We start from the raw sequence: 7027 nt of genomic DNA, 5'->3' as shown, positions 1-7027 counted from the left end.
TCAGATTTCCAGAGAGCTAAAACAATTCCAATGCTAGAACTCTCTAGGTGGGGAACCAAGGCTCAGAGAGGCCTGGGAACATGCCAAGGCTGCCTTTGCCAAAAGGCACCCCTGCAGGGACACCAGGGCAGCACCAGAGGCAAGAATCAAACTGAGCCCAGCCAGTCCAACTTAAGTCTTTGGTCCAGGTGTTTTCCCCTAAACTGTGATGCTGGTCATTAAATTCCAAATAAGCAGCCTCGTCATTTTGTTCACTGTATAACTGTTGAAGTTTTTGACAGTACTAACTTGGGAGGCCCCCAGAGTGGCAGCTACTTGCCAGAGTGTGGTGTGATGCTGCAGCTGACGGCCCCCAACTGGGGGCCAAGAAAAGGAAAACCGTGGTGTGCCCAGAGGTGATGGCACGTGCTCAGCCCTGAGCAACGGGGAGGGGGCTTGAAATGTGGGGGCGGGGGACACGCACATTAGAATCTGGTTGGGGGGTACAGCTCAGAGCCGCTGCGAAAATCCAGCATCCGCCTGCTGGAATCCAGCCTCCTTCGGCTGGCGGAGGCAGGTGACCTTGGGGGTGGACTGAGTTCACGTGGAGGCAAACTGCCTTTTCTTACTTTGCCCAAGAAAGCCTCTGGGGCTGTCAGTGACCCCAGGGCAGTACTGTCTTGTGGGACTATTGGTCTGCATGCACTGGAGGCCAGACTCACCAAAATGTCCCCTGCAGACTGATGCCACCCCCTCTAGGATGTGTCTAAGAGCAAAGCCTTTCTAGCCGGACAGACCTGGGATGGAGCTGGCAGGTGGGGGTTCCAGCTCTGCCTCTCGCTTCATGAGTGCCCTGAGCGGGACACTGAAGCGGCCTGTGCTCGTCTTCCTGGCCAGTACATCTTCCTCAGGACGTGGTTAGGCCTGAATGAAGTCATCCTGGTCAAGTAGGGACATACCTGGCCACTAACTGGGTGCTCAGTAAGGCTGGCCTAGGATTAACTCTTATTTTATTTCCACATCAGCTGCCCTCGGGAGGGACAATGGCCCACACAGATGTGTTGGACTCTCACCGATGTGTTGTGCTGGATTTTTTCCCCCCAGGTGAATTCACCAGATGTTGTTCTCTGGCATCGCATCTCTTTGTACAAGGGTTCAGGATGCCTTGGAGTTGCTACCTACATCTTGGAGTAGCATCCAGGTCTCGGGTCTCAGATATCCCTTGAAAGCATCTCCCTCCTCCCTCTCTTCCTCCATCCTCACCCTCCTCCCTCCCTACATCCTTCCCTGTCTTCTTCCATCCCTAACCCTCTCCCCCCCTCCCTCCCTGCCTCCCTCTCCCCCTCCACTACACCATCAGGAGAAGGGGCTGCCTACCGTGAAGGTCCCACTGGAAAGCCGTTGAATGAATGACGCCTGGCTTTGAACAGGATGGGGACTGAGTCCTTTATACCCCAGGGAAAGACCCTTTGTCATGCGACCCTCCTCCACCTCCTCACATCAAGAGGACAGCCTTTCATGAACCTGGCAGGCGGGCTGCCTCTGTAGGGGAGGAGGAATTATAATGCTCTGGCTTAGAGCAGATGAAGGCTCCATATTAAGGGGCCCACCCTGAACCTCAGAGGAGACCCAGGCTCTAATTAGAGAACAATGGCTCTCCTGTTCCACGCCCCCCAGCTCACCTCAAAGGCTTGGAGGCCCAGAGATTATGTCTTGGGGTCATCAGGAGAGCTCTGATGAAACTCACACGGGCCCTCCTTCAGGAGAAGGGCCGGCTTTGTCTGCTCTAGTTAATTTCCCAGTGAGAGGATCTCTGGGGGTGATTCTTCTATGTTTCTGGCCTCGGGCCTGGGAATTTGATACCTTTAGGGGTTTTCTGTGCAAGAGGTGGGGTAGGGCAAGATGAGGCTTCGTAATCAGACATCCTAGGTTCCCTGCCCGCTCTGCTTATTCATTCCGAGTGGGGCATGGAGCTTGTTACTGCTCAGCCTTGGTTCTGTATCCATGGGGAGTAATCCTACCAGTACCATGAGGATGAGGTGAGCCAGGTACAGTGAGTGGATGGCATTCTAGTTCCTTCTCTTTCCTTCACAGCCCCGTTGGGAATCGTTTCCTTTCCATATTTAACAAGGAACAATAACATTTACTGAGTGCCTGTTACATACTGCAAGTATTTCTCAGGGATTTTGTCTTTTTCATCCCAGTAGCAGTGGGATGCAGCACTAGCTCCGTTTTGCAGATGAGATGAACAGTGAATGCATTAGTCTGAGTTCAAGTACGATGGGATCATTCTTGGCATCCAGGTGAGCCCGGCTGCGAACTCTGTGAGCTGTTCCCTCCATCACTGCCTCCTGGAGAACCAGGGCCCATCCAACAGTCAAATCTGGGAAGAACTGAGCCTTTACAAAACCCACTGAAGGGTTTCTTCACATAAGCAGTTGTCCTTGTGCACTGAAGCTTTTCTTTATAGATTGTTAATTATTTGCTCAGTGTCTCACGTGCACAGAGGAATGAAGCTACATGGTGCCCATCCTTTCTTACTAGCACAGAAGACACTCCTCTCTAATAAAAAGATGGGAGTCGTTGGGTCACTGTGGCAAAAATTCATCTTTTCAGCATCTCCAGAGTATAACCGCTGCTTAGGGCCAAGGCATAATGACAGTCAGCATAGGTGTGTTGTTCTGGACATTTCTTGGGATTTGAGAAGCTCGTTTTCTTCCCGTATCCAATAACAGGGTATCTCAATCTTAGTGCTATGGATATTTTGGATCAAATGATTTTCTGTTGTGTGGGTGTCCTGTGCATCATAGGGTGATTTACTTGCATCCCTGGGCCTCTGCCTATGAGAAACCAGTAGCAGTCCCCCTTCCCAAGTTGTGACAGACAAAAATGTCTCTAGACATTGCCAAACAAACCTCCCTGTGGGTCCAAATCACCCCGATTAAGGTTCACTGACCTACAATTTCCCTGAATCGGTGGCCTTTCCCTTCTCTGTTGGTGGAAAAGGGTGAAAAGCAAAGTTTTCACAATAACTCAAGCATAAGAGGGAAAAAGCTATCGGATGGGAGCTTACAAAAGAAAGAAAGGCAATGCCAAAGAATGTTCAAACTACCGCACAACTGCTCTCACCTCACATGCTAGCAAAGTAATGCTCAAAATTCTCCAAGCCAGGCTTCAGCAGTATGTGAACCGTGAACTTCCAGATGTTCAAGCTGGGTTTAGAAAAGGAGGAGGAAGCAGAGATCAAATTGCCAACATCTGCTGGATCATTGAAAAAGCAAGAGAGTTCCAGAAAAACATCTACTTCTGCTTTATCGATTACACTGAAGCCTTTGACTGTGCCAGTCAGTTCAGTCGCTCAGTCGTGTCCGACTCTTTGCGACCCCATGAATCGCAGCACGCCAGGCCTCCCTGTCCATCACCAACTCCCGGAGTTCACTCACACTCACGTCCATTGAGTCGGTGATGCCATCCAGCCATCTCATCCTCTGTTGTCCCCTTTTCCTCCTGCCCCCAATCCCTCCCAGCATCAGTCTTTTCCAATAAGTCAACCCTTCGCACGAGGTGGCCAAAGTACTGAAGTTTCAACTTTAGCATCATTCTTTCCAAAGAAATCCCAGGGCTGATCTCCTTTAGAATGAATGGACTGGTTGGATCTCCTTGCAGTCTAAGGGATTCTCAAGAGTCTTCTCCAACACCGCAGTTCAAAAGCATCAATTCTTTGGTGCTCAGCTTTGTAGATCACAACAAACTGTGGAAAATTCTTCAAGAGATGGGAATACCAGACAACCTGACCTGCCTCCTGAGAAATCCGTATGTAGTTCAAGAAGCAACAGTTAGAGCTGGACATAGAACAACAGACTGGTTCCAAATCAGGAAAAGAGTACGTCAAGGCTGTATATTGCCACTCTGCTTATTTAACTTACATGCAGAGTACATCATGCTAAATGCCAGGCTGGATGAAACACTAGCTGGAAATAAGATTGATGGGAGAAATATCAATAACCTCAGGTATACAGATGACACCACCCTTATGGCAGAAACTGAAGAAGAACTAAAGAGCCTCTTGATGAAAGTGAAAGAGGAGAGTGAAAAAGTTGGCTTAAGACTCAACATTCAGAAAATTAAGATCATGGCATCTGGTCCCATCACTTCATGGCAAATAGATGGGGAAACACTGGAAACAGAGACATACTTTATATTTTGGGGCTCCAAAATCACTGCAGATGGTGACTGCAGCCATGAAATTAAAAGATGCTTGCTCTTTGGAGGAAAAGCTATGACCAACCTAGACAGCATATTAAAAAACAGAGATATTACTTTGCAAACAAAGGTCCGTCTAGCCAAGGCTATGGTTTTTCCAGTGGTCATGTATGGATGTGAGAGTTGGACTATAAAGAAAGCTGAGCACTGAAGAATTGATGCTTTTGAACTGTGGTGTTGAAGAAGACTCTTGAGAGTCCCTTGGACCGCAAGGAGATCCAAGCAGTCCATCCTAAAGGAAATCAGTTCCGAATATTCATTGGAAGGACTGATGTTGAAGCTGAAACTCCAATACTTTGGCCATCTGATGTGAAGAGCTGACTCACTGGAAAAGACCCTGATGCTGGGAAAGATTGAAGGTGGGAGGAAAAGGGGACGACAGAGGATGAGATGGTTGGATGGCATCACCGACTCGATGGACATGAGTTTGAGCAAGCTCCAGGAGCTGATGAAGGACAGGGAAGCCTGATGTGCTGCAGTTCCTGGGATTGCAAAGAGTTGCTCACGACTGAGCGACTGAACTGAACTGAATGGGAGCTTAAAGATTAATATAGCACCCAGTTTCTTCACTCACATGAGCCCCCTGCAGAAGGCACCTGTTCAGAAGTTGGTGGACTAAGCCGCGTGCACACACACCCCTCTCCCCGCCTCCTTGTTGTTTCTGTTGTTAGTTGCTTGGTCCTGTCTGGCTCTGCAACCCCATGGACTGTAGCCCGCCAGGCTCCTCTGTCCACGGGATTCTTCAGGCAAGAATATTGGAGTGGGCATGCCTTCTCCAGGGTATCTTCCCAACCCAGGGACCAAGCCCCGTGTCTCTTGCTTTGGCAGGTGGGCTTTTTCCTACTGAGCCTCCAGGGAAGCTCATCCCCCTTTCTCCCTCTTTCTCTCATTCTGTTGCTAGTCTTTCAGGCATGAGTGGAGTACATGGAAATGTACTTGTGCTTTGCCTTTTCACAACTTCTCTTGGACATATTTTCTTTTCAGGAATGAAGGAAAATTCTTCCATTTTTGAGCCATTTTTAAATGTGAATTCTACATAATTGCATGTTACTTTATAAATATTTTTTAAAGATATCCTTCTGTAATTTTTTTAATATTCTGCTAATTTGATTTTGAATTTTATATGAGGATTTTTAAATATTTTATTATACTTCATTAAAAAAGGAAAAAATTGTACATTTTTAGAATGTGTTTATGAGTAAATTTAATGTAATGAAAAAAAGAATCCTGGTTAGCAATATTCCTTGTGTAGCTTCACCGTCTCCTTTATTGGCTAGGGTGCAGTAACTGTCCCATCCCTTTATCTCATCAGTAAACCACTGGTTTCCCTGAGAGCTTAGTTGGTAAAGAATTGATCCTTGAGTTGGGAAGATCCCCTGGAGAAGGGAAAGGCTACCCGCTCCACTATTCTGGTCTGGAGAGTTCCATGGACTTTATAGTCCATGGGGTGGCAAAGAGTCGGACACGACTGAGCAACTTTCACTTTCACTTTCAAACCTCTGGTAGCAGCCCTTGCACAAGTCAGTCAGTACAGAAGTGCACCCTCGGGGCTCCCCAGTCGCCCTAAGCAACCCCACATCTGGGCTTATTCAGCCGTGGAGGGGTCGAACCTCCCCTTAACCTCCAGGAGACCGTGGACTCTAGGCTCTGTTCAGTGTCCCTTGGGCCCCGTTTACTTCCTGCTGCAGCTGCTGTTGTGAGAAGGTGTGACCCTAGCAAACTAGCCCTCTGAGCTTTGTCGCTCTGCATGGGCCTCAGAGGCGCCCCACGCTTGGACTTTTAAGAGTTGTGGTCAAGCATAGTCACTGTCCCTATTGGTTGGGGTAATGGGTTCCACACGGAGTTTCCCCACGAGCACATAGCCCAGATGTGGGGTCGAAGTCATTCATCGCTCCATCCTCTTATTTTTTCTTTCGCTTCTTACATCATACTTCATTGACTCATGTACTGTTTCACTGCAAAGTGTCTTTAGGGAAGAGGGCTGGTGAAGGGGGTGGGGAGCACCAGCAGAGGGCCCTCCCATGTCCCCCTCAGCAGGCATCTTCCCAGCTCCTGGAGGAAGGTCCAGGAAACAGAGTTGGACAGTCCTCCGCAATCCCCCTCCCCCTGAGGAGCCTGTCCTGCAGTGCTGTTTGTGGGCACGATACAGTTGGAGGTTTGAGGGGAGAAGGAATGGAGCCACTCGGATTCCCAGTCATCTTCACCCTCCTCTCCTGGGGGTTGTAGGGGAGGCAGAGGCGAGATGGTGTCTGACATCCTGGCCCTTCCTGGTCCTCTGGTCCAGGTCCTTCCCCTGATGATAAATAACTCTTTGGGGAACCTCAGGGATCCTTTCCTGTCAAAGGTCCCTAATTCATATCAACTTGATCCATCAGAGAGGATCAAGTCAGACTCACCCACACAGAATGACTGGTGCTGTGTTTTGTTGTTTTTTAAATTCCTATCCAGGCATGTGTACCTTTGTTTTAGCACATTTACTGCATCTTCATCAGCTTTCTAAACAAGGGGCCCTTTTAGGCTCCAGGAGTCCTGACCACAGCCATTTCTGAGTTTGACATCTGAATGACTTTGAGGATCCCTCAAGTGTCCTGAGGATTAAAAATAAAACTTTCTGTGTTTGTCCAGACAGGAAAGCATCTGTCTGCTTTTATCCCTAAAGAACCTACTGTTCACTGGTCTTGCAAGGGTACTCAAGGGTCTTCAGATGGGGGAGAGCTGTTTCCACTTGGATGCTACATGAAAAGTGACTTCTCATTGAAGGGCGGGCATAGATCATAAAGAAGGG

This window comes from Ovis canadensis, chromosome 9 (assembly GCF_042477335.2).
Source record: "Ovis canadensis isolate MfBH-ARS-UI-01 breed Bighorn chromosome 9, ARS-UI_OviCan_v2, whole genome shotgun sequence".
NCBI classification, from domain to species: domain Eukaryota; kingdom Metazoa; phylum Chordata; class Mammalia; order Artiodactyla; family Bovidae; genus Ovis; species Ovis canadensis.
This window is presented reverse-complemented; position numbering follows the sequence as displayed.